Raw genomic sequence first — 19,558 nt, 5'->3', positions numbered from 1 at the left:
GATTTTCAGCAAGCAAACCAACTTACCAGTGTTATTTTTCTCTCTATTTTTCACAACTCAACTGATCTAGAGAACATATACATTGGGGAGGAAAACCCCTTTAAACCAAAAATCTTTAAAATTTGATAACTACAGTGCTTATTCCTTCCAGCAAGTTGTGTGAATAATTCAAATGATGTACAACCTTCTCTTTCAAATCCACAACTTTAAGGGATTTTCAGCATGAAATTTAAAACCTTTTAGGCATCTATGTCTAACTACACCCAAGCAATAACCCACCAATTTTTTGTCTTTAATACTTAGTTTCAGTACAGCCCAAGGGGGGAACTAACAGCATACCTGAAACCTCTATCATGAAGCAAAAAACTTAGAAAGAAAAAACCAAAGGAGCAAGGCTCACTTAAAAGGTGCTTTGAAGACACTTTAAATATTTCAAAGATTTAAAATATTTTAAATAAATTATTCATTGAATATTTGAAATATGGGGATTAGTTCTCAGATTTTATATGTGTAGATTATTTTCTTGATCTCCACCATTCGACTGGTCTGTGCTTTCTAGGGAAGAGTGCTGAAACCAGAGTAACAGCCTGAATTACTTATGGATTTAGGGAGAGATTAACCCAGCTTTCCAGTAATGATAGTATTTTCTCAAAAGCCCGTGGAGGCCATGACTAGCTTTAATGACATATTGTTTATTATATTCAGGACATTGACTAAATGTGATTTAGATGAATGAGGTGCTTCAGCATGGAAAACACTGATGTGAATTGTGGGCCTTACTCAGCTCTTCAAAAGACAGCCTGTTCCTCCACAGCAATCACAAGCAATCATATTCCTTTCAACTACACTAACTCAAAAACACCATAAAGTAAACCAGGAGCTGCCAGCAAGCTGTTGTCTTGCTAGAAGTATATCCCATCCCCCTCCTCCTGTGGTTTCAAACCTAGCAAGATATCCCAAACACACAGACACAGAGAAGTGTTGGATGAGGATAAGGGATGAGCACAACCCAGAAAGCCAGATGAAGGGCACAGTCATTTATGTGGTGGTGATTTGGAGAGACAGTCAAGAAGGCAAGCAGGATAAAACCAGCCCACCTGCACCAAGAGCTCAGGGATGAACGAGCTGGAAAGGACAGTTCCTCTTGCTGGAATAGACCTAGGAGACCTTTTCATTGTGAATATTTTGCTGCACGAGGTGTTATTTCAGATGCAGTACAAAAAGAAGGTCCCACAGCCAGAGCTAGAAGGCTTAGAACTCAAGCAAAGGATGTGAGGATCCAGCATTGTTCTGGTGAGACAGGGGACCCACGTGCAGCTCTGTCTGAACAGGCAGAGCCCAAAAGGGAGACAGAAGGTAACACCAGCACAAAAGGCTGTAATACACGGGGAGCCTCTCAAGCTGCTCACAATACAATCTTACAGTGAACCAAGGGTAAGCACCAGCACAGATGGCAGAAACTTTTAAAACCTACTGGTGGCTTTTTTTTCTTTAGTAATCAGATGTAGCAGTAGAGATTAGCACAACATAGCAAACAGTTTGAGGATTACACTGAAATTCATCTCTGTGTGCATATATTCCTGGACAAATAAGCAAGTAAGAAATATATTGTTCCATTTACAGCTAGGATATCATTCCAATTTCCATCAAATCTGACCTCTGCAGTAAATGCCACTCGGTAGGAAAACCCTCAGGGTGTTAAACAGACAAAGTGAGGCACGCAAACAGCCCATTCTGGCACAGCACATGTCTCCATGGGTCTTCGATTGATTTTTAAAACAAGATTCGTGACAAAACACTGGAGCCTTCAGAAAAATCTTCACAGGATGATATGGCAGGCTATGACCTAGCAATCATTATCAGAAAAACACCTGTTCATTTTTCATGCCTTGATTAACAAATGAGGAAAATCTAGTTAACAGGGAAAATACAAAACTCATGGTAAAATTTCTCCTTATAATTTTGCCTATACATACAGTGATTGACATCTTTCCCCTAGCACCACCAATGGACATAGAATATTACTTCATTCAGTTATATTGACTTCAAGAGAAGCACACTTTGTCTAAGAATTGCAGCATAGGGAATAAAGAGAATTACATTTTGTTCATAATAGCTTTTGACTTGGGAATCCAGAAGATATCTAAGCAGTGTATTCTGGCTAATTTACTCTGATATGAAGATTGACTCTAGGGAAATAAAAATAATATATTCAAGAATTCTTTCCACTACCCTTATAATTGTTTCTATTGTCACAGGGTTCATTAAATCCCTCTGGTAAACCCCTAAGTGTTATAGGTCTGTGGTATTCATGGTAATAAAGTAACCCATGTTTCCTGAGTAACAATCATTTGTAATTGATAAATTACAAAAGGTCCAATACACATATACAGAAACCAGATCACAACTGAAGCCCAACCAACAGTGACTGAAGAGCAACTACTGTGAAAAAAGGCATAACTATTGCAGTGCCAAAGCAAGAATCCCAGCTTAAAAAGGATGCTTCACCCTTGAGTCACTTTCTTGTACCCTGCATACCAGTTTATCTCAGCTGAAGTTTCCACTCCAGGAAACAGGTGCATTGTCTGCACACAAGCTCAGCAAATGGTTTTACATTTTACAGGCACACAGCACACCTGTCTGACAGAGCAAGAACAGGTTTATCTATAATCACCATAGTGCCCTGCCCAAACTTTTTTCCTAAAGAAATAACCACAAGAGGAGGTTTTTGCTGTTTGTTACTGTACCACTCACAACATATTATTATTATTCACAGTCCTTCTCTATAACATTTATTCTGTATTTTCTCCACCAGAAACTGTAATCAGCTATGGTTCAGAAATGTAACTTTTACTAAATCTCAGCATAAAGACTGAAGTACTGAAACAGACAAACAGAATGGTAAGTTAAGTTTCTTTTGACACAAACACTCCCTCACTTTATTTCTACGCTCATTTTCTACTAGAGCAAAAACCACTTAAAGCACTTTGGTAGGATTGAACACCATTTGAATACAAACATTTGGAATCTGTATTCACCACTAATTGGTAAGCATTTTGCTACTGCACAGAAAAACAGCTGCTCTGTGTTTCCTCCTACTTTTCTACACTTAATACCCCTTCTTAAACTAGAGGCAGCATAGAGATGCTGCATGGCAGCAGAGCATAGCTCACTAAATCCCCATCTTCAGCTGGGTATCTGTAATTGATATTTTTCCTTCAGTTACTCACACGACAGCCAGCCCAATGCACAGCTCACTGCCTTCTGCTCTTCCAGTTAGGTGCATCCATTCAAAGCACACCTAAATAGTTAGCACTTTTTCTTGACAGTTCATTTTACTCAGGGTTTCCCCATCTTTTTCTGACACCACACAACAAAAAGAAGTCAAGTATGGCCCCCTTTGCTTCTTCTGACAGGTTTGTTGCATTATCAGTGAAAAAAGCTTAACTTAAAACACAATACTTGTTACCTTTTCAGTCAACAGCTGAGTTTAACTCAAGCTCTACATCTGCAACATGCTTTCCTGAGGACTGCAGGTAGGTAAGTATCAAAAAGAGAGACAAATCTTCAGGTGATGTAAATGGATACAGCACACTGGCTTAAACAAATCAATTCTCATTAGGCAGGCGTCAGTTCAAAGCCCAGAATGAGAGCTCCACCCTACCACTCAGGCTTTTTTTTTTTTTTTTCTCACATATCATTATGAGCACCAGATGCTTAGTTACCTGCAGATTTTCATGTTGTGGTTAATTCATTTTAACATTGAAGAAGCTCCCAGTAGCCCAGACACACAGAGAACTCCTCTCCTAAGTTGACTCTTTGAACTCATCATAGAAGGAGCTCATGAAGCAGCTTTTCTCTCAGCCAGAGAACCCTACATGAGTCCCTCTCTCTCTCCTCTGATTTCACAAAACTTAAAGCTTTAAGACTTCTGTTATTTTGTCAATAGCAGCCAACAGGTGCAAAAATATCTGGCGCAGATTAATATCCAAACAATACACCAGGACAGTAGGACAGCAAGTATTGCTTCCATAGAAAATCAGTCTAAGTTATTTTAACTCATCTGCATTTTCATCTATTCTCTGAGCAACACAATTCACCAAAGGTTCACAAACTCCTTTATCAACTTCCAGGACAGAAAAACACCTTCTAGAGGCATGGAGAAGAATCAACAATATACCAAGGGAGAGGTGCTGAGGTAATTCAAAAGCTATTGCCTGCCTGTCTTTAATTTGGCCATTGGCTTTTACTATCTAAATTAGAAAGAAATGGTGGTTTCTAAAAACCATGAACAAAAACTTGGGCAACAAATGAAGCTCCAGCTTCTGTGTCTTTTTTCTTTTTTTTAATAGGAGGGTGGGCCATCTTCACTGCCCTTCCAAGCCCTCCTCAAACCCTTGACTTGAAACAGTTGTTCAGTTCCTCACCAATAGCTCTGATGCCTCTCTCAAGCTGTTCTGTGTCATGTCAAGTCTTGTTTTATTTTTACTGTACAAACTCTTTACAGCAAGGACTTAGTCTATATTTAGAAAATGCTGCGTAAGATATAGTGCTGTGTAAGTGTTTTACAATTTCTCTGATGTTCAACTTCAGCACTTTGGAAGTCACATGCATTGTCCTGGGCAATTGTACACTATAAGGAAAAAAAAATCATTAAAGTGAGTAGAGAATTGCTTCCTTCAGATAGACTTTTTTCCCCTTGACTAATTTCAAAGCATATAGAATAACAATAAAACAGCTACACTATAGGATCTCAATCAAATTCATATGAAACCATGAGAAAATAGACACAAAGTCTGAAATTCTCACAGCTTTTTACAGTTACAACTGCTTGGTTACTTTCTTCAATGCATAGTATCATCCTGAGGCCCTCTTAAACTAAGGTTACATTAACTTGTGTGTTGTTAATACACAGCTTTCAGAAACATCTTGCCCACAACATATTAAACTCCTTTAAAAGCAAGATGAGTAGTATTTTTTGTTTTGTTATTTGCTCTCTTCCCCACCCCACCCCATAAATTATTAAGTATTTAGAGATCTGAGAGTAGATTTTTAAATGCCTCGATTTTACTGTACTTGAGCAAGTAAATTAAAGAAATCCTTTTCTCTGAACCACAAATTCACAAATTACACCCCTGGAACAGAGAGAACTTTGAACTGAAGGCACCAGAGCTTACCTTCTGGCTTTCACAAAGAATATTTGTATTATGTGTATGTATGTATGTATGCAGTATTTACTCCAGAACATTGATCCCTATGGTGTCTAGGGAATATTATATATGCCTGCAAGCAGCTCACAGGATGGGTTAGCTGAAAACTTCAGTCAAGTCTCACTAATCCCCTAGTCTTCATCTGCTAACACTCTTAATTTGAAACTATTGTAAGTATAAATGATATGTCTCTTGACAAAGATCAGGTGCATAGTCAAGTTCTTAAGCCTTCAGCTATGCCACGTAAGGTGGCTGTTTGCATGCTCTTAGCTCATGCTGAGCACTAAATGAAGAGTTCAGACTGACTTTTCTGTACACCAAAAAAGTATACAAGTGTAGCAGAGCTGCCAGTCTGATTGTCTGGAACAGTCTGGTAGCTTCTAGTTCTGATTTCGGCCTCTTAAAAGCCTCATCTATAACAAAACCTATCATTAACAGGCAACTGTACTTTACTCTCTTCTTAAGGGCCAAAAACTCGTGTGAAATTTGCTGAGACCCTGCCACAGTCAGCCACCAAAACCACGTTGGATCAGGATGCTAATAGGAGGGCTTGTGAATAATGGGACTAATCCCTGAACTTCTTCTAACAGCCTTTTTGTGACAGAGTAGAACAAAGGAACTGAGCTGGGAGAACAGATGATTTTTCTTTTATTCCCCAGCAACTCTTCTCTCTGCCTTTTTCTTCCTCTATCTCGGCAGATGCCCCAGAGTTTACCAGCTAGAAGATAAAGACTGGCAGATCTTTAGATCTGCCATTTGTAGTGTCAGGTCTTAGCAGCTGACAAACGAATCTGTCTATATTCCTTTTATTTCATCCTCATCTGCTCCACATGCAGGTTTTTTGCAGCTCCACCAAAGAATTTGGAGCTACTACCTAGTACACAGAACAAAACACAAAGCATATACAAAATGCTGGTGTGATCAGTTACTTTCATAGGGGGGAAAAGCTGCATTATCACCTTAGCATAGTACATCCCCCCTACCAGGTTCTGGCTGTACCAGATGACTTTGTCTTACTCAGGACCTGAGATCTTGCTGGCATGGCTAATAATAACAGGTTAACATCACTGTGAGGTGACATTTGCACAGATGCAATTTGCACAGGTTCTGCTTCAAATGACAAGTTAAGACTATGTTACAAGCAACATCCAGATGAGGAACTTGTAGAATACTTCTGTACTCTCACCTAAATCTAAATCTCATTATATTATACAAAAATCAATTCATCACTTGAGAGCTGCTATCTTCACATTAAAACATTTGAAGATATCACATCAAAGGAACAGAAAAGAGGCCCTGTAAGCAAGAATAAAAGAAGAAAAACAGACTTGAAAATACACTAGAATCAATATATTTTCAGAAGCAACAATTTGCACTACTAAAATGTGTAGGGAAAGAATAATTTTTTAAAGCTTCCTACCAGCCAGCCACACTAGTCCTTCAAACTGGAAGGCAGCTGTGCCTCTCAGAAGCATTACTGGCTGAGCTGGATCTCAAATTCCTGATATGCTAGAGCATTATAAAAAATTAAGTGGTATTTTCTTAAATAATGTAAAAGTGTCATTACATTCTAGGAGTGCTGAACTGCTTTCTCTCAAACTTAAAAACCAAAACAAAATCCAGGAAAAACTTGTTTCTCCTAGATGGAAAAGTATAACCAATAGTACTCAGTCTTTATAGAGAAAAAGTTGCCTAACACCCTGCAACTGCATCTGTAAGAACCTTATAGATCTATGCCAAATGACACATTAAAAAACAAAACAAAAAACAAACAAACAAACAAACAAACAAAAACAACCCACCACCCACTCTCCAAATACAGTTAAAATAAGACAGTGGACCTGGGATGCATATTCCAGTTCAACTCTATCACAAATCATCTGTGTGACTTGATGACAATCACTGCTTGATTTCCTACTTAGGAAGAAAAATAATTACATATTCATACCTCAAAACTCACAGAGGCTTCCATAGCAATAACCATGGAAAAAAATAGTACCTGTCAATTTAGTCAGTTTAGAACATCTGGGTATGTAGTGTCTGGAACATCTCTTAAAATAAGGTTATAACACTACTTATATAAAAACACTGTCACTCAGGTCTTATAATAGCTCCATAGTGTATTTGGGTGTTTAGGTTTTGGTTTGTTTGGGTTTTTTAATAGTTTTTGTACAGACTGCTAAACACACAACAAATTAACAGTGCAGTTTTAAAAATTCCTCTCTATTTACAAATTCAGAATTTTTCTGTATTCACTTATTGCTTGCCTGTGGTTGCTTGTTTACACAGATCCTATTTTATTATAAAACAACTATCCTGTACAGCACAGACCACACTTCAGGTAAAAGGAGTAGGCTGTGTAGTAAACATTAACATTTTGTTGCCATTCAACAGAGAAATGTCACTACAGCCTTCAGTCACAGAGTGTGTATCCTTATATTACCTAAACAAACCACTCTGTCACATAGTGCAGTGGGAACAAGACAAAAAGCATTAAATACAAATAACCACATGTTCCATCAGGAAACAGCTGTACAGGTTTAATACAACTCCACGTAAATACATAACTGCATCTTCCTCAAAGTTAGAGGTTCTTGCTGAAGCCTAGGAATATGCATCAAATGTTCCAAGCACAAATCACACTACCCATTTTAAGTGCCTGCAAGTTTTGTATTTAATATGTCACCTTGCATAGCCCATACATTCAATAGCTAAGGTCTAATACAAAAGTACATTTACTTCATCAAGGTAGGCCAAATAAAGGCAATAAGGAGAACAAACCTGACAAAGCATCCTAATTATTTCTCCGAAAGCAACCCCAGCCCCTACTCGCCATTATTTGTGTACATATTTTATTTCCTATTCCTCTCCTGGACAAGCCTCTCCAGTTGCAGCAGAACTACTCACAAGAGAAAGACCTGAGGCACTGAATCTTGTACCAAGCAGTAAACATCTTCTGCAAGATAGACAATACAGTTCAATTCTTCCCCCTAACCAGCTAGCAGTTATTTCAAAAATAAAATATGCACTGCTTAGAATCATAGAATCATAGAATTGGCTGGGTTGGAAGGGACCTCAGAGATCATCAATTCCAACCCTTAATCCACTACCGCTGCAGTTACCAGACCATGGCACTGAGTGCCACATCCAGTCTCTTTTTAAATATCTCCAGGGATGGAGAATCCACTACTTCCCTGGGCAGCCCATTCCAATGTCTGATCACCCTCTTGGTAAAGAAATTCTTTCTAATATCCAACCTAAACCTCCCCTGGCACAACTTAAGACCATGCCCTCTTGTCTTGTTGAAAGTCGTCTGGGAAAAAGAGACCAACCCCCCCCTGGCTCCAACCTCCTTTCAGGGAGTTGTAGAGAGTGACGAGGTCTCCCCTGAGCTGCCTCTTCTTCAGGCTGAACAGCCCCAGCTCTCTCAGCAATTCAATCATAGATACTTGAAGTGTCTGTCAAATGCCTTTTTCATTAATACTTTCATTGACACACAAATTTCATCTATTTCATCTCATGCATTACTTGTATTAATCAACAAAGGAAAAACAACTGTATAGTTTTTACTTCCTACCTTGCCTCAAAACGCCTGGTAAATACACAGCTTCCTTACATTGGGACACTTACAGAAGTACAGTGAACACAATCCAGCAACTTAAACTCTATTAAAATGTTATGCCTTCAGAATGTGCAGATTTTTACATTTTTCAAAATCTACACTAAGTTTATTTTGACCAAATACTTCTCTCAGTTACTTATATCTGTGCCATTCACAACACAAAAAAACCCCAACACATTGACCTTATGCAATTCTGACCTTCCAACTACTACAGGTAGATTACTCCAACAAAGTATCTTTCAGAAACCTTCATGGAAGAGTAAGAATCAGTCCAGCTGGAGCAACATCTCTGCAGCTTGCCTGCAATTTATGAAACATTCCATCTAGTGACAAATTGAAGTTGTTCAATGCCCAGATATTGGCTACAAAGCCCGATGTGAGGCACTAGGCCTGAATGAGGAAGGAGTTCAACCACACACATCCAGCCTACACAGCAGCACGGGACTCTGCTCTCACACAATAGGATATAAAATGCTTTTTCAGCATCTTCTGTGACTAACATAATACTAAGTGCTCTCTCTTCTAACCCAGACATGGTACATGACCTGTGTGCTGTTCCAGGTCCTCCTGTTACCGCTCTCCGTGTCTATCCCCCTACTCAGACCTGCCCCAAGCTTTGCTCAGGCCTTACTCATCCACCAGCTATTCCAAAATGTCCTGCCAGAGACTACAGCCAGCACTACAGAACTTCACCCACAGACAACTTTTCCACTGAGCTAAATTACCCCACTGAGCTAAATTACCCCACTGAGCTGCCACAGGAGGCTGCTGCACTTTGTATCCCTCCAAGCCAAACTGGGGAAGTTCTTCAAACTACACAGACCATTGCACCCTCGACTCCAGGGGGTGAAGGAACCCCATTTTTCAGAAAATATCCCTTGTTTGTATGACATACTTTCAGCAGCCTTTAGACGGCTATGTATTGCCTTTTCCTGAGACAGTGCTGCCTAGTTGGGGGATGTTGTTCTTCATTTGGGATGCCAGAGACAAATAGCTTCAGGTTAAAGAAAGACATTATTATGTCCCGAGGAAGATTTTCTCAAGCTAGTTGTTCCTCTGGCCTATTCTAGGACTGAGATAGCCCTTCCCATATCCATTTCTAAGAAAACATTCTTGAAATATTTTTTACTGTTTCTGCAACAATTGTCTGTCCTAAAGCAGCTTCAAAAATTGTGGCTGAAGGAAGCCACTGCAGAGATGATGATCACTAATGCAAAAAAAATGTTATGTGTTCCTATTACTACTGCTAGCTACATAAATACAAAAATTGCTGTCCTTTATATCAGCTGCCTCTGTACTACAGACACACATCCAATAAGGAGTTGTGAAGAGGACAAGGTAACTCCTGAATGATTAGGCACAACGTCTTTGCTATCGGAGCTTTTTCAGTTCATTAATATTTCACTTTTATATATTCCTCAGCTGCTTTTACAACATGTTCCTTTCTCTCCTTCTTAAGTATGAGCAAGGAGAATTGTTTGAAGTAACTACTAGACCTTGCCTCACATCCCCATCTCCATGCCCCCTGAGAGTTTAACGCTTCAAGTGCAATATATACCTGACAGAGAAAACACATCTGGCATAGAAAAGGATAAGAGAAGATTCTGAGTCTCCTTTCTAGTTACATTCAACTATAAAGGTGCATAAGAAAATAAAGTGTACTGCAGTTTCTCTCTATGCCAAGATGCTTACTGTTGTCAATCTGAAAGCGAAAGACACACAAAACCATGGAGTGGTCCCTTCCCAGTGGAAACGCAGAACCACCCTGCTCCTTTGTAATAACTTTATTTTCCTTGCCAAAAGCAAAAGATAACCTCTTCTAACTAGGAAAACCAACACAAAAAGCATCTAGAGAAAACAGGAGATTTGCACAAACTTCTTCCATAATAAGCAGGACCATCACACTCCTCTCCACCTCATCAGCATGCCATGCCTTTTTGGAAATCGCTGGCAGCCTTCTCCAGCTCCTGCTCCCAAATCCCACGTCAAAGGCCACACACAACCATCAGTGCCCTGGCGTTACCCATTCACATTTCCAAAACGACTCCTCCCTGTCATCCCCAAGGTTAATTGCAGATTGTTTCATAAACACCGAGAGGAAAGGAAAAGGGAAGGGGAAAAAAAAATTTTAAATAAATAAATAAAAGAAGAAACGGCAAAACAAACAGAAAAAGGACCCGATCTTTCCCGCCGTTCACCTGCAGCAGCGAGGCCAGAGCTGACTCTCAGAGAGGTACAACCGCACGGCACCGGCTGCCCCCGCTGAGGTTCCTCGCAGGCCGGGCCCGCCGGGCTCCACGACGGCCCCGGGCCTCCCCCCTTCGGCACAGCGGCCCCGCCAGCGCTGCCTCTGCCCCGGGCTGGGCCGGCCCCCGGGTGACACCTGCGGGCGCCGAGCCCCTTGCCCGCCCCACTACAAAGACGCCGGTACCGGTGCCACCATCCCCCGCCACCCGCATCCCCCCCCCCTACTAATCCCCGCCGCTCCCGGAGCGCGGCTCCCGGGGATCAGCGCGGAGCTGCGGCACCGGCAGCCCCGATCTTCAACCCACACCGCTGCAGCCGCGCCGCGGGTCGGCGCAGAGCGGCCGGGAGCCGCCGCCCCGCCGGCGGGGAAGGCGAGGCCAGGAGAAGGGGGGAGGCCGCCTGCTCCCCGGGACGACACCCTCTCGCATCACCTCAGCACCTGGCAGGCCACCCACTCTCCGCCGCCACGCAACCCCCCACCCGCTCCCGCCAACCTCCCCGGGGCTCCCGCACGCCGGGAACCCGGCGGCCTGGGCCGGGCTTCCCTCTACACCCCCTCTGCCTTCAGCCCAAGGGGGACGCATTACCTGGGGGGGCTCCTCCAGCGCCCGGGGCGCTCGCCGTCCGCCGGCGGGGGCTGGGGACCCGCCTGGGCCCCTGCGGTGCCGCCACCGCCCCGCAGGCTGTCCGGCTGGATGGTTTCCTGCGCGGTCCCCACGGCGCAGGGGGAATAATCCGTCCGAAGCTGCGATGCCCGGGTCGCTCAGTCGGTCGGTCTGTCCGTCAGTCAGTCATGCTGCGGCCAGGCGAGTGTGTGTGCGCGGCGGGCGGATCAGCGGCGTGCGGGGAGGGAGGGAGGCGACAGGCGGGGGCGGGCCGGGGCGGTGCTTCCGCGCGTGTGCCGGTGCGGGGCGATGCGGGGCGGACTCTGTCTCTGCGTGTGTGTGGCGAGCGTGTCCGTACGCGTGGCGTGAGGTGTGCACGCGTGTCGCGGGGGGAAGGGGAGGGTTTGCGACTGTCCCTTTCCCCCCTCCTCCTCCCGGCGTGTTGCCACCTGCCAGCGCTGCCCCCTGCCCGGCGGGACCCGGTGAGGCGGGGGTCGGAGGGGCCGCACCCCGGTGGGCTCAGAGCCAGCGCAGGGGCGGGCGGGGTGAAGCAGCTTCCCCGGGCTCCTCGGGCGAGAAACGAGGGGGGAAAGTCCGAGCCTCCCCGGGAGGAATTCAGCTCCGCTCCGGTGTGTTTACACTCACCATCTGCTCGGGGATTTGTATGGTTTTTTTGTTTTTTTTTCCCCCCATTCCCGTAGGGCGGTGGAGCCGTCTGATTTCACTTCCTCATCCTCCTTCTAGATACGTGTTTTGTAATTATTTCCCAGTTGCTCTGTCGCCATCCCGGCGCATTTCCCATCCTGGAAAGCGAACAGGGATCCGGAGCTTAAGAAGTCGCCTCCGCACCCAAAGGCAGATCTCGTCTGCAGCAGTGTCGGAGCAGGAGCGATTGCCCGGGAATATTGGGTCAGGGCAGAGGTCAATTACATGGCATTTAAATGTAATGAGTTAAGTTCCTCTTTCAATTCAAGGAGAAAACGTAAATCGGAGGAATAACTGTGTTCTCTGCAACCAACACCTAGGAAATACGAATGAGGTTTTATATTGTTTTTTCTTGCCAATTTATACAGGATTCTTTCTGCAATACATTCCAAAGTGAACTACCTTGCCTCAGCAAGGACATCAACTGAGTAAAATGTGATGATTAATGAGTGACAGACTGCAGATATGTGCCCTGTCCATGTATATTATAAAAAAAAATAGCATACATAATTCAATGCATGAAGAGACAGACTGACTTTACAGACTAAGTCTCCACAGGAACAAAGTGTGTTCTTCATCCTTTAACATCATTGCATAGCCTGCACCTGAAGAACCCAAAGAAACTTTCAGATTTATACTAAGAAATGTAGATCAGAAGAAAGTCAATGGAAATTTCAAATTATTTTGCATAAAACATTTCCACAAAATGCAGCTACAGTTTAACAGCAACAGTGAAGTTTTGCTGAAATGCTGAAAAAGAATTGTCAGTTGTGCCTGTGCCACGTTTGGTATGAAAGTGTCAGGAAATAGAATGCTTATAAATACATATTTACAAAAGCTTATCTTTCAAACCAGTGAGTTCACCAGACCTAATTATATTTAAAAGTAACTGTGCCAAGCCAGTCCAACATGTTAATAACTGTTCTGTGTAACATAATGACCACACTTAAACCTTTCTGTTTCATCTTGGGCCAGGTAACAAGCCTTAAGCTGACTGAAAGTTCTACAGTCACAGAAAAGGCTGTACACATCACACAGCAGTACCACAAGAATGCTACGTTGAGAAAAATTAGTAACCTGTCATCCACATTTAAAAAGCAAAAAATTTTATGTTATACCACCTCAAGAGCAGTTGTTCACTACTGGAGGTACTTACCTTCACAGTTTGGAAATTTCAAACATCAGGAGTGTGCAGTAACCATACCATTTTACTGAGAGCTACTTCACAACCCAGCAAAGCATTAATGCGTATACTCAGTTCCATGCACATGAGTTGTTTTATGCCATAACTGGATCTGCTTAGCCACTTTGTTAAGCTCAGACAGCCTTGAAATTCAAGGCAGAGGAATTTGTGTTTTGCTGATCCAGGGCTCTCCTGAGTCATATGTGATTTTCAAGCTGCCTCTCATCCTCCTCTTTCTTCCTTGTACCCAGCAGAAGATTCCCAGAGTCTCCTAATGGTTACCTGACTCTCTGGCACGTTTCTATAAGCTCTCCTGCCTGCCATTTCCCCAAAAGGTGAGGCCCTGTGATTAAGTGTCATTTCCAGGCATACTCAGAAGTGATACTTCCAGTGAAGCCAGCAAGGTTTTCATCAGCCTAGTGACACAGGGAGACCAAGAGCATCCAGTGGCTAGAGATTGTACAGGCAGCTTTTCCAACACTAATTTGCATTCTAGTGAATTGGGAGAGAAAACCCAAACATTATAATAAGCTTAAGTATTGAGCAATATCTGTTTGAAGTACGTCTGCTGAGACCCCAGCAAAAAGCCATGGAAGCTACAGGAAGGACTCTTGTGGTCACCACACTCTGGACCTGCCCAAGCACACGTAACCCGAGTTTCTCCCACCAGTTTCCTACTGTTACGGCACCAGTGACTTCAGCAGAATGGCTCTCTCTATGACAGGGTATTTCACCAAAACCTTCATTAGGTTTGCTGACTGAGAAATAAATATCCTGGAAAGTCACTACACCAGGCATATCTGATTCACTCGCCTTGTTATTCTGCTTCTTTAATTTCCCCAACACCTCCCACCCCCAGCCTGCAGGGAGATGTTTATTCCTTGTTGCCTGACCAATGATTTCACAAGATCCTCTGTTCTTGGTGGTGCCTCTTTCCCAACAACTAAGAGGGATATGGGTTTTTTTCACAACTTTATCACTTATTTTCTCCCACATATTAGTGTGGCTCTGTCCTGGAGCAGGCAGAGGAGAAGCTGAGGCATATGAGATCAAATCAGTTTCAACAGCTATGTCCATCAGGGTTGATAATGCATCCCTGTGTAACCTTCTTAAAAGCCTCAGCCCTTCACCAAACAGGTATCTCTATTCCTGAGACAACTCTTTAGCACAGTAAAGCAAGTGCTGTTCTGCATTATTCACCAAAACACTCAGTGGTTGTCTGCTTGAGTGACCCTAACTGTGTAAGAGTTTGGGGCTGACCATAAACAGTCCTTTTGGGGTAGAACAGATTCATTTCTGGTTTGCAGCAGCATTCTATGAGTCTCAAAAGAACTGGTTCTGGGAAGACAGCTCCGTATGCCAAGCAGTGACTCACAGCCACTCAGGCTGGGAAAATAACCTGGCCTTGGCACTGGGCTGCTCCAGGGCATTTTAGGAGATTCAGGGGATGTATGACTGTATGGACTTCAAAGATTTTTCTCTAACAATACTACTTCAGCCGTGTTGGCTTTGTGGGTGTTGCTACTCCACAGCACCCGTGAAGCACTCTTGTCAGGTCCTGTATTCCCATCACAGGAGAGGGCAAAGGAAGCCTCCTGTACCAAATGGCTTCCTCTCTCCTTTCAAGAAACATTTGTTCAGTGGAGCATTGCCACGCTAATTAATATGTATCAGGTTTTTATTGCATATAATTATATCCACTTTCACCTTTGGAGCAAGGATTAATCAAGTGACCTTCCACTTGCTCTGTAGTATACCCCATATGTGCAATGTACAGAATAAATACAGTCACTAAAACCAGTAAGTTTGTTAGAAAGCAATTAATTTTATCATGTTAACACTGACATCTCAAGGAAGGTTGAAGTCAACTTCAGTTAATCACAGAAAAATAGCAATCTGAAGCAGTTTTTAAACTAATGTTCATTGGTTTTGTCACCTGGTTTTAAACAGCCTGGTTTATAGTCTTTGTCACTGGGCTCCTCTTATGCCAATGGCACAAAGGATACTGTTTAGGAAGATAAACACATTCATTACTGAGGCCAGAAAGGACAATCACAATTAGAAATGGAGAATTTTTATAAATTTTTTTAAAAATCCTTAAACTCTCAAAATTTAGTTTATTTAATTGTACAAAGAAAGATTATTTGTCTGTCTCTGATATGACCCATAGACAACGGACATGAGTTTACCTTTGGTGACAAATCTTCATCTGGGCATTAAAAAGGATTAATCCTCATGCTCTTGCTTTACTTCTTGTTTTAAACAACTCAGTTTGTCTTTGCTATTTCAAGTGTTTAACACAGACATTGTAATTTTCCATTGTTGGAAATTGTTATCCCAGTGAATATGTAAATGTACTGCATAAGGGAAACAAAGATTTGTCTTTAACAAACCTGCTTTGTGAATAATGTTTTTTTTAACTAGCCCTATTTTAACCACTGTCAATATGCAAGCTTTGAACCAGTACAATAAAACCAGCTAAAATCTTATCAGCTCTAATATTAATATAAATTACCTTAGCAGTATCATTTGTTTATATTTCCATACAGAAATATGCCATAACTGGATAATGTCATTTCATATAAGTGTACATCTATTTCAGTGTTTCCCTGGCAAAACTGTCATGGTGAAAAATTTAAGAGTCCTAGCTCAGAGCAATATTTTCCCTGTAAAATCTGTGCACTTGGGCTGAGGATCCACTCCTGCAGCAGATAAGCAAACTCTTGATTCTCCAGTGTAATCCCTGAAGCTCTACATGGGTGTGTAAGCCTGAGGGACTCTAGAGGACTTAAACTTTATATTTTTACAAACAGCAGCTAATAAAAGCATCCAGTGGTAGCTCAGTTTGTTTGTGTGTCCTTTTATCTAACAGAAGTATGCATAAACTCAGTTTCTGAGCTCCTTCACTTGCACTATCCCCATGGCAAAATATTTTGGTTCTCCAGGCTCATGGGTTTGTTTGTGATCTTTGTACTTAAATTGCGGAAATATTTTGGTTTGTCTGGGATTTTTTTAAAGGTATTTTTATAACATTTACATGTTTGGCAAAATAGAAGTTGACAAGCATTCTTTTCAGCCTTGTTATTTATCCATTGTACAAAGTGAGAATAGGAAGGAAATTTGCTGAAAGGGAAAACTGTATTTCTATTTGAAACAGATTAAGTGCTAGCACTGAAAACATAGTCTGAGGGTAGTATGCTGTACTAGAAAATAGAGGATTAAAAAAAGAATAATGTATGCCTCATTTTATCATATCTGTGACTCTAATGCATTATCACACCAGGAGGTTTCCACGGTGCTACAGAACCTGGGGGGCTGAACAAATTCTGCATTTAAGTCTCATTAATTAGCTTTGCTTTAAGCCTAAATAGCACCTAAAGTTGTTGAGTTAGTACAGAATTATGAAAGTTTTCCTTGCATGTTTAGTGAGCATTCATTTCTCTGCATTGCAGACTAAAGACCATAGATGAGACAAAAAAGAGGGAGACATCATCTGAGATTATGCAGAGGAATTTCTGGTGTCCAGGTATACATATTAATACTTGGAGATTTATAAGGTGCTTTTATCTACTATGTAGGGTAACACCTAAAATACCAGGTAATGAACAGGCTTTTATCAGAGACTCAGAGCCCTGCAGTCCAGCATTACAACTGTAACACATTTTGCATGGTAAAGTCCACCCATGTAAATGTGAGATAGGAGAGTTATATTGCATGGGAAACTTCACATTTTGTACCAAACCCTGCAAGAGGTCAGTCCCTTGTGTTTCACTTCAGATTGGTGTTGTGGCAGGGGCAGCTTCACTCCACCAGCTCTTGCACTGGGATGGGTGATCCCAGGGCTCCAGGAGCTCGGGCAGCCAGCCACAAGCTTTCACCATGGGCCATCAATCTGAGATGAAAAGACATGCTAAGATGCATCCATTTTCCATTCATGACTGTTGTGCCTATGCTTGTTACTTATGGAAGAGAGGGAATTTTCTTTAATCAAACATTTTGAAGTCAGATTCTGAAAATAGTCTCATCTCTATCCGAGCCGTACAGTTCCTGAAATGCAGGTTGTGATCCTGATTTAAGTGCAAGTTCTGCTGCTAGTGGCTGGAAATCTAGTTTGCTTAACAAGTTTATTGGGCTTTGGCTTGTATCCTAAAGGATATTTATTACTTCATTACATACTCTATTATTATGTGGTACTATTGGTATGAACACCACAAACACCATGACGTATCTATCACAGTCAGCATGAGAAAAAAACCCCCACACTTCCCCAAATACAGAAATGCTTGGTGTTGCCTCATGCACTGAATATTTGAACAGGCTCATATTTGGGCTCTTGTCCCTGAAGCACATATCCCTTCCTTGGGAATGTGCATCTGGAAGAGAGGATCTATGGTAACAGGACAAGTCTGGTGTTCAGCAAAAGGCACCAACTCCCTACCACTGCCAACTGCTCTTCACTTGTGGAAGATTCTGCTTTGATGGTCAGTATAAATCTGAAAGGTCTGTTTAATTGATCATGGGTAATGTAATTATGCTATAGTCACATAAAGTCCCATAAACATGATCTGATAAATATAAACTGGCATTAAACAAATGTTCAGTAGTGTGGATTTCAAAAGTATTAGCAAATACAGCAGCATAGAGGATGTGGGTGGAAAAGCACCAGAAAGTTGTGGAGCTCAACAGTCCCTGGACATTGCCAAACACTTCACAACTAAATCAATAAGAAATACTGTTCAAAACACAGAGCTTACTTCCCTAATATATAGATACAATAATTCATGTCACAACATTTCCTGACTTTTATATCCCTCTTTACTCTTCCCCTGAGTATAATTTTATGTTTATCATGTCAATCTTTGAACCATGTACAGATAACAAATAGGCTCCTTCTGGGATACATGTACAGCATAGTTATGAAATAAACACATATATCTGTTACAAGCTCTATTTAACATTTGGGAGGCTTTTTTACTTTAACTACTCTGTGCCTAGACTATAGATGATTAAGTACCATTGGAAAAGATGTTAAATACAAATCAAAAAAGAAAACCTGAGTGTTGTAGCAAGTAAAATGTGCCAGGATATTAAAGGTGTGTTTATTAACACAGGCACCTGCAGTGTCTTGTTCCCTCTGAAGGGCAACTCTAAGTTATAACTCAACAAGTAGCATGGATTTATGTTCCTAAATGCTTCTTTCTTCAATAAACATTTTGTAGACCTGCCATGAAACCTGAATAATCATGTATCCTTTGTTTAATTCAAAGATACTGGATTAATCTTAGAGAAAAAAATGTTTTAGGGACTATGATATTTAAAAACACCAAGCCGAAATATTTTTTCTGTATTGTAGGTGTAGTTAATTTTTACACACACCTGTGGTTTCTTTTCTTTGACTGGATCCTGTGTCTGAAGTGATTATCTATAGGATTCTTTCCAGCAGAAACTGTCTTTTAGTGTTTTAGCCCAGCAGAATTCTGGTCTTCAGTGAAAATTTTGGGGAGCAGGTAAGTATGAGAAACTCTGGAGAATACATAGAAACTAGGGGAATAATCTTACTAAAATACTAGAAATTGGATACTATCCCCACAGACTTCTTCAAATGCTCCATCCTAAATGGAGGTGCTCCTTAAGACCATGACCTGTTTTGAGTGTATATGAAACTTTTCCTTTATAAAAAGTAGGACCTCTGAAAATACTGATGCCAACAGATTTTATGTGGAAACTATGGCTGTCATCTCTGTCATATGAGACCACCAAATTTTAGCCCTCATAGAAAATACACTGACTCAGTGAAGGACAAAGCTTGCTATGGAAGCTCAGGAGCAAGTATACATATACTGCGGTAATATTTAAGTGAAGAGCACACACTGGTCTCTACTGAACTAGATGGTAAAAGTCCCAGTAATTTTAATGGGAGCAGCACTGGAGTCACATCAGTGGGTTAGTTATCTATAACCACAGAACTTAACACACCCCAATGCAA

General features: G+C 41.7%; 1 protein-coding gene across 1 annotated transcript in view; it reads right to left on the bottom strand.

Moving 5' to 3' along the window:
* Positions 1 to 11,727, bottom strand: part of CCSER1 (coiled-coil serine rich protein 1) — a 630,536-nt gene extending 618,809 nt beyond the window's left edge. The window contains exon 1 of the mRNA XM_030449910.1: positions 11,667 to 11,727. The gene's annotated coding sequence lies outside the window, so the exon portion shown is untranslated. The remainder of the gene's footprint in view (positions 1 to 11,666) is intronic.
* Positions 11,728 to 19,558: the final 7,831 nt, after the last annotated feature.

This window comes from Calypte anna, chromosome 4A (genome assembly GCF_003957555.1).
Source record: "Calypte anna isolate BGI_N300 chromosome 4A, bCalAnn1_v1.p, whole genome shotgun sequence".
Classification (NCBI taxonomy): Eukaryota; Metazoa; Chordata; class Aves; order Apodiformes; family Trochilidae; genus Calypte; species Calypte anna.
The sequence above is the reverse complement of the archived record's forward strand: the minus strand, read 5'-3'. Positions and strand labels throughout refer to the sequence as shown.